At 32.3% G+C, this 8,422-nt stretch overlaps 1 long non-coding RNA gene across 1 annotated transcript in view; it reads right to left on the bottom strand.

The window, feature by feature from the left end:
• The window catches only part of LOC119830254, a 10,702-nt gene extending 2,972 nt beyond the window's left edge, over nucleotides 1–7,730 (bottom strand). The window contains exon 1 of the long non-coding RNA XR_005287835.1: nucleotides 7,576–7,730. This is a non-coding gene — a long non-coding RNA (uncharacterized LOC119830254). The remainder of the gene's footprint in view (nucleotides 1–7,575) is intronic.
• Between the last annotated feature and the right edge of the window lie 692 nt (nucleotides 7,731–8,422).

Consider the following 8,422-nt stretch of genomic DNA (forward strand, 5'->3'; position numbering starts at 1 on the left):
TCGTCCACTACAAACCTCTAGGTATATTAATCTATCGTTTTTAACGTTTGTAGTAATCGGGAAATCCTCTTACCGGAAATAATTAAGAGGAAATCACTCCAAAATTGATTATTTTCGATTTTACCTCTCTAATTTATTTTCTATTTAACTACAAAAGAAAACTCGTCCACTACAAACCTCTAGGTACACTTATCTATCGTTTTTAACGTTTGTAGTAATCGGGAAATCTTCTTACCGGAAGTTATTGAGATGAAATCTCTCCAAAATCGATTATTTTCGATTTTACCTCTCTTATTTATTTTCTATCTAACTACAAACGAAAACTCGTCCACTACAAACCTATAGGTATATTAATCTATCGTTTTTAACGTTTGTAGTAATCGGGAAATCCTCTTACCGGTAGTTATTGAGATGAAATCTCTCCAAAATCGATTATTTTCGATTTTACCTCTCTTATTTATTTTCTGTGTAACTACAAACGAAAACGTGTCCACTACAAACGTCTAGGTATATTAATCTATCGTTTTTAACGTTTTTAGTAATCGGGAAATCATCTTACCGGAAGTAATTGAGATGAAATCACTCCAAAATCGATTATTTTCGATTTTACCTCTCTCATTTATTTTCTATCTAACTACAAACGAAAATTCTTCAACTACAAACCTCTACATTTTATCTATCGTTTTTAACGTTTGTAGTAATAGCATTCTCCTCCAAATTAGTTTTGTATAGGGAAGAGCGGTTTGGAAAAATACTCTTAAATTATAATATTTTTTTTTTTCAATTTCTGTTTTACTACAAACAAAAAGAACTTCACTACAATCCACTACAAACCCATTTCTATAAGAAACCACCGGAAAAAAAGTTTTTTTGCAATTTCGGGGGATGACTTTTTTTTCAACCCTTATAATTTTTTTTTTTGTGCTACTACTTACGAAATTATCTTCACTACTTACGACTACATATCTAAATCTATCAAATGGAGCAAAAAAATGTGAATTTTTTTTAAGTCGGGTGCCAAGTTCACATAGCCCCTGTCAGTAGGTCCTTCAACTCTATTTATTTCTTATAAGCATACAAATCATAGCTCAATGTTAGCTAGTACTTTAACGTGTAAGTTAATTAGTTTTACCGCTTAATTATATGCGTTTTAATAACATAAGTTCTCATATAAATCAAATTGTGTTTCTTAGTGAGAATAAATATTTAAACCGGACCACTTGCAATGTTATAAAAGAGAAGTTCTAGGCTGGTCTTCAAAATTGTTGAGAAGAAGTATAAATTTAACCTTAACTAATTATATACGAGCAAGCAAAGAGAGTTTGTTTGTGTATTTGTTTGAACGTCCAAATCTCCTGAGCCACTTGTTCGAAATGAAGAATATATGTCATAAGCTATATGACATCAATTCAACATGAGTGAAACCGCAGGGCAGAGCTCGTAAATAATAAAATATAATTTTTAAATCCGCATTCCATGGTCGGTCTCCATCGCTCCAAGTGCGTACAATATAAGACAAAAATAAAATACCACAGCATATCCGCAGCGAGATATTTTTCACACGCATTTCTCGCAAATTATTCAACGAAGAATTATCCATGTTATTTACTCGATGCCCGGGGATTGGAATGATAAATGCCGCAACGCTGTTCCTACCCTTGACGTGCCTGTATAAATTTTTATAAGGGGTCATTTCGCATAAATTTATAACCCAAAACAATAATGTTTATTATTAAATAAAAAAGATCGAGATAGAAATATGTATATACGCTTGTCGATAATGCAGTCAGTGCAGTGTAACATTTTATAATCTGTGGTACAGTACCTCCCGATTATTAAGAAAAGGTAAAGTATGAGAACCTACGATAAAAGGGTGCATATGTTCCAAGTATCGTCAATATTAAAATATTTAATAAACCTTTATAATTTCATAGATATATCTTAACGTATAGACTATAGTTATTTACATATAATATAAAATAGAAACTCTCTCCTTAACTGTACCAAACTGTGAACGTAAAAGTAGTTTAAGCTTGACGCAAATTTCTACCACAATAAACAATGAAAGCAACAAAACCACTGGCAGTTACGACACAATTTTAGTAGAGAACGAACAAACAAATAGAGCACGTTTGATGTATGGCTTTTCACTCATTCATACAGTGTAAGAGATTTGTGATGGACCATACGATTTAGAATGAGGTTAATAAAGCAAGATCGTTAATACATTGAGCACTAGTCGTAACAATCAGTGAAGAGCAAAGAAGCAGTATGGCGGATGTGATCATGACTTCCTCTCCGCCGGACAAACGAGATTCCTAGTAAGTACCTGGTACATTCAGGTTTGACGACCCGTCCCACGTGGGTCATTGGGTTCACTTTTATATCGACGCTTATATTACCCATGTATGTATACAAACATTTTATATTTTAGTAATACGTAGATTTCTACACAATGGTATTCGAAAATCTTATAAGATTACACATATAAATACACATTTGAAGAATGTTTGAAATTCGTAAAAAATGTGAATAAAAAACAGTAATTAATCTTAGTCATTAAAATAAAATTTTAACTATGCTGTTAAGTCATATTACTTGTACAATGCAAAGACGGCATAATGAGTCGTTAAAGAACATCAATCAAGATGTTCACGAAGGGATCTAGTTATCAATGTGCCAGTCATGACGATAAAATAAAAAATATAAAGATATGCGTATTCAACGCAGTACCTTCTTAGCCAACTTTAGAACATATTATTCCTTTTTTTCTTAAAACACGTAATCTCTTAACTTTTTCAATATGCGATATCTATTCATCATATATCCGATATTTGTTTACCGTCAGAGTATGAGGTTTAACTAAAATAGGACGATTACTAACGAAGCAAAAACTGATTGCAGTCCCGTTGAAGATCTACACCATGATTGACCTGAAAAGTAAACCTACAAAGAACTCGTTAAGTACGTAGGTACATCTGAGTCTACGTTTCGTACTACATTCATAATTATAATAAAATAAATAAAGTTAAGTTAACATTGAACAAAATGCAATTAACTTTGAGGGGCTTCCTTTCGCGTACCATATTGTATTACAATATGTTCACAAAACGACTCGTGATATTTAGGTGTCACCAGTACCTGAGATATAGGTTAGAAAAGGTCACGGTAAAAGCCTTAGTTACCACAGCTCGTTTCAAAATGAGGGCAAGATTATGAGAACTAAAACGCATCTTGCACAGACACGTCGCAACAGTCTCTTTAAGACACGTATTGCATACATCAGCATATCAAACACTAGCATCTATCATATATACGTTTAAATCGTTTAAGGCGGGATGAGCTTAAAATCAACGTAAAGGAACCGCTGATGAGAATCAAACAGATTGAAGGCACGAAGGAGAAATTTCTGAGAAAGCCGAGGTCGAGGTATACAGGAACGAATTTTGAACAATGCTAGCGAGATACCACAATGAGGTTGGCGGAATATGTTTGACTGTAACCGGATAGTTGCGCAACCGCCGCGTGTCGGAGGCTGTGTTGGAAGACAAAGAGCTACTTGAAGGCTGGTATTTAATGCCAGTGTTTAAGGCCATGTGGCATTAGTGGAGCTAGCACTCATTTTGTTTTTACATGAAAGTCTTTTATCCCTTAATTATCTCTTAACAGTTAACGGGTTGTTAAGTACCTAACTCATTATATCTTATTAGATATAAGTAGAAGTAAGAATGCCAATTACAAGAAACGAGATTAATCAAATTATTTTTCATTACATTTCTTTTCTATTAGATAATTCATTAAGTACTGCTGATAATATATAGTGTATTAACATAAATCGTGACTAGAGTCTTGCACCAGACCTAGATAATCACCGTTCACCAACAAAAGGTCACGATCACAAAGTACACCTACGATACTAATTCATGTACTTGAATCATGTTTTAATTAGTATACGAATGTATAATATTCATAATATTACCTAGAAATATTTAATAGGAAATGTTTTTAAGGTTGTTTATATTATTCTGTTTAAACCGCTACTTTTGAGTGAGAATGTAAAAATTAATATCAAATTTCAATTTCAACTGTTTAGAAATTATAAAAATTTACATCAATAATATAACAAATTCATAGAATACTAATATGCTCATTAGCGAGCCTATTTGTAAATGACATAATCTGAGTAAGACAATGCCTTATTATTATGCTATTAGAGGCAAATTACCCGAACAACCCGTTAAGCGAGATTTATTATTACTTAATACATACAAGTTATAAATAAACAATAATTTACGCTTACACTATTTTCATTTTATTTCATTTTATCGCCATCAATAAATTACTAAAATAAAACATGTTTTCCCATGATAACATGTGGTGCAAACACAATGTAAGATGTAAAAGTGGGACAGCTTATGTGCTCTTGGTGAGATCAAATGACTCATTCGATCTTTATGCCAAAATTACAGTAAGGAGATGCGAGAAATATTTTTTACATTCATTCAGTTAAAGAATGTTTACCTTTCTTTTTACCGCTTATGTCATTGTGTAATTAAAAAATCGAGGCGTGGTTATTGCGTTAATTACATCATATTAATTATCTAACTACTGGAAACAAGTAAACAAATCATATTGTTGTATTAATAATTAATTTGTTATTGCCAGCAGTCATAACAATACGAAATAATTATTCGTCGATATGAGAAGGAAGTAAAGGGCATTAAGCTGACATTCAGATAACCCCTGCTTCCTTTCAAAAGTGTCCAGCGTAAGTTCAATATTATGTCAATGTAATGAAACCCCATATTATATAAAATAGATATATCATTAAGTTTCCTTATTTTAATATTTAAAACGCAAAGGTGACTGATTGACTGATCTATCTCCGATCCGATAATTTATAGTTTACCTTATGATGTATACATCCTCCAAGAAAAGATTTTAATAAATTCTACTCCCCAGCAGTATAAAATAGGGGATAAAAGTTTGTTTCATGAAAATAATTTCTTATTTTCCGACAAAGCAACGAGCGTAGCTACTAGATAATATTAGTTAACACAATGTTGTGTACGTTTGAATAGGCGTTCAACCAAACTCATTGCACGTGTGTCCCTTTTTCCAAGTGACTATTTACAAAGCAATCCCACCAAATGAGGCGTAAAATGGAAACAATAGGCAATAGTTTACATGTTAAATGCACGAGTGCACACATTTCCTAACGTTCATCTTACAAGAATCGAGACAATTCTATGCAGCTTATGTATTTAAATTAATGATTTACATGATAAGTAAACGCATCAAAATCGTTGATAAGTTTATACGCTAAATGGCAACGGATAATCTCCATTTATCTCTTACTAGTGTTGGCTTCTGCTTTTCGTGCAATATATAAATATATGTAAACGGTAAAAGAATTTTAAAAATCGGTCCAGCAGATCTTTAGATGAGCGCGTTCAAACAAATAAACTCTTCAACTTTATATTCCTATAGCTGTAACCAGCGGCGTCACTCGCATGGTACCTGGGTAAAAACTATATTATAATCTATTTCTGTATTAAATTCTATACAGATATGATAAGCTATTTTCGCGTGAAAGAGTAACAAACACACATACTACAAACTTTCGCGTTATATTTCGTAGAATAAATAAATTCTTATTCGTTATGAGTATTATAACGACCTTACCTATTACAAATATCCTCTTTATGATGTGGGAGAAATGACCTAAAATAGCAAAATTGCATACATCATTATGTTATGTGTACTAAACACCGATATTATTCTGGGAAATAATTTATCAAATGGAAGTCAACAGGAAAACCTCAAGATATGTTGAAAAGCACAATGCAAGAATTCTTACGCGTATCCTTTAGTACGGATATTATCAAAGCTTTTGTCCAGACAGAGCAGAATAACAAGTAACTCAGGCAATCGCAAAACGTTCTTATATGTTTTGAAATATTTACAAATAAGTTATCCTAATCATCGTAATACCCTCTAAAGAATACTGCACCAATTTGTAATACATCTCAACATTTCATACGTAGCGTCTCGTTGATTAAAATGCACTGTGACATTGCTATTAAATATTAGAAAAACCGATGTGTTACAACATAAATCAGTTGTAATCAAAGAACAGCATATTCTAGCGACCAAACACCTGCTCTCCATGAAAACGACACCTGCCAGGCGACATATGGTGCACAAAGACTCGGGAGTTGGGACCCCTATGGCCGGAAACCGACGGTCAGACAAAATTCTATGTTGAATTATAAACAGTTATTTTGTAGGGAGAAATAGAACATTTGAACACTATATATACTTGAACTAGTGAATGGCTATGGAAAAAAAATTATTATGGTATTTAAGAAAACCTTTTAGTTTAGTAAAGACAAAAATATTTTGAAAATGTTTGTCTGAAAGGGCCGTGGGCTTTAGCGATGATAAGACACAAACGTAAAAATGTTAGATAATGGTATAGGTTCACATCTTAGCTGCCCATTGCGATAGTTTAAACTAAAAATTGTCACTTAAAAAAGGAAGGGTTCGAGCGTCGCACACTAGGTCCGGTTTGGCGTTGAGGCAGCGGGCAGCCTGGAATGTGACCCAGACCTCATGGGACTCGATTCAATGACTCATGTGAACTTACTCTTTCGAACAGACAATATTTAGAAAGGCACGGAAAGCGTGGGCGCAGATAAATACACTTACATCACGCGCCTACATATTTTTTTCATATGACAACCCACATGGGCTATCATTCAAATGTAGAATAATGGAATGTTAGCGTTACAATATTGTTCAAATTCGACTCGGAATTGTACAACATTATTGGAAACTATTTACTTTGTTATAACTTATTATGATTTATTATCTTATTTATATAATGATAAAGTATAGGTAGGTTATATAGATAGTATTATTTATGACAGATATAGTAGGTGATCTATTAATTGCAAAATATGTAAATATTGACAAAACACGTATATTATTTTAGCAAGTTATTTTTGAATAGAATAATTTTTATGTATATGCTTTATAATGTGGTATTAATAGTTATAAGACAAACTTTACAATGTTATTCGAATTGATTAAAAAAAAATCAATGATTAACATTATTATTTGATTGCAGTGGAATGAATTTTAGAAGTATTTAAAGAATTATTTAGCATATTGCTATTAATATCGTTAATAATTCAGGTAAACATTAAAACTTGTCATCATTGCAACGTAGAGATCAACAACGAAATAAATTTATTTTTTCATAAACTAATGTAAATTCACTATATACCATATTAAATCTTTAAGTACTTATTATCAACAATATCACGAAATGCGATATCGAATAACAAGTTATTATATTATAATGTACTGTATTTTTCGCTCTCTACATCTAAGTAAATAGAAATAGTTTTAATATTTTCTGATAATTGCTGATCGTATTCATAAGGTTTTGTCAGATTTTATAATGAAATGTTTGCGTTATTAATTTCCATGATATGCACATATTCCAACATTTTGTAACACTCTTATTTACTCATAATACACTTAATCACAAAACTGAATCACGCTTACATCCTGATTGTACTGCACTGCTACAAAATTTCAATTACATACAACACTTAATCGCGAACAAAAACAATGTTTTCGTAATTTTTATTCAAAACGCAAAAGCGCGCGGCCGCTATGCAAGCCCAAGTAACTTTGTTGACAAGCGGCAAACTCGCTCCTCCGCCATGTTTGATCGCGTCGGCAATCTTCGACACTGCTCGCCTCGCTTCGAATAGTACTTTCTGTTTTATGTTTGGCTTGACTATAATGCAACATACAATAGAAAATGTAATAAATTCAAACGAGCAGCATGAAAAGATTTTTACGCCTTTAGATTAATTTTTGGGTTCAAAAATGGTTCTATTATACCATTTGAATATGACCGATTTCAAAAGAGATGTAATGAAATAAAAGCTTTATTTCCTACAGCAACAGAATTCAACTCTATATATTTACTGAAGATTTATCGCCACAGTAATAGAATTAACCTCGCTATGCAAAACTCAAAACCTAACATATGTTACTTCTTACTGATTTGTTATATTCCAGTATGATAAATTAATAACAGTACTGTTAATTTATGATGACATCCATGATCCAAAATAATTTTACTATTTGTTACTATTCACAAATTATGACTTCGATTTGAAAGTTCTCGTACAAACACAGTTTACTCGCCAAAGGGCATGGGTACATAAAATAAATCACGATACTCAAGAGGCTGACGGCGGTCATGGACCTATTGAACTGGTTCTCCGATATTGTTCTTATAGGTAAAAGTTTTTTAAAGTTACAATGTAAGCTTTTTTCACAACAAGATCGCTTAGTTGTTTAAATTACCGCATTACTTGGCGTCTCCTTGAGTTAAATC

The sequence above is a fragment of the Zerene cesonia genome, chromosome 11, assembly GCF_012273895.1.
Source record: "Zerene cesonia ecotype Mississippi chromosome 11, Zerene_cesonia_1.1, whole genome shotgun sequence".
NCBI classification, from domain to species: domain Eukaryota; kingdom Metazoa; phylum Arthropoda; class Insecta; order Lepidoptera; family Pieridae; genus Zerene; species Zerene cesonia.